The following is a 494-nucleotide window of genomic DNA, read 5'->3' on the forward strand; positions in this document are numbered from 1 at the left end:
TTGTTCCCAGCCGCGTCCGCGGTGTCTTTTTCTGTCTGCAGAGCCCCTGGATAAACCATCCCTGTGGATTCAGGGTTCAATGGACATTGAAATGCAACTGAAACCTTTTTTTCCCAGCGCCTGGCTAAGCCGCCCGCTCGGACCCTCCCAGGAGGGAGCCGCACGTCACCCTTTCTCAAAGGGGTGACGCTGTCATGCCGGGACCCGCAGCACCTACAGCAATATGGTCCCCTCGAACAAGTCGGACAAACAAGGCCTTTATAAGCACTTTCTTTTCTTCTGGAGTGGAAGAGAGAGAAGCCGGGGGAGAACTCGGGGGCGTCCCACCACAGCGGAGCAGCACACAAAGGCTCGCAATGAAAGGGGCACCAGCAAATCCTCTTAGGGGCTTCGCTGTGTGCACATTCATACCCCGGCCCCATCTGCCGGGGGGGATCCCCGGGAGCGAGGCGGGGGGAGAGGGGCTCCCCCTGCCCCGCGCCACCCAAGCAAGC

Source organism: Buceros rhinoceros, unplaced genomic scaffold (genome assembly GCF_000710305.1).
Source record: "Buceros rhinoceros silvestris isolate BGI_N320 unplaced genomic scaffold, ASM71030v1 scaffold25018, whole genome shotgun sequence".
NCBI classification, from domain to species: domain Eukaryota; kingdom Metazoa; phylum Chordata; class Aves; order Bucerotiformes; family Bucerotidae; genus Buceros; species Buceros rhinoceros.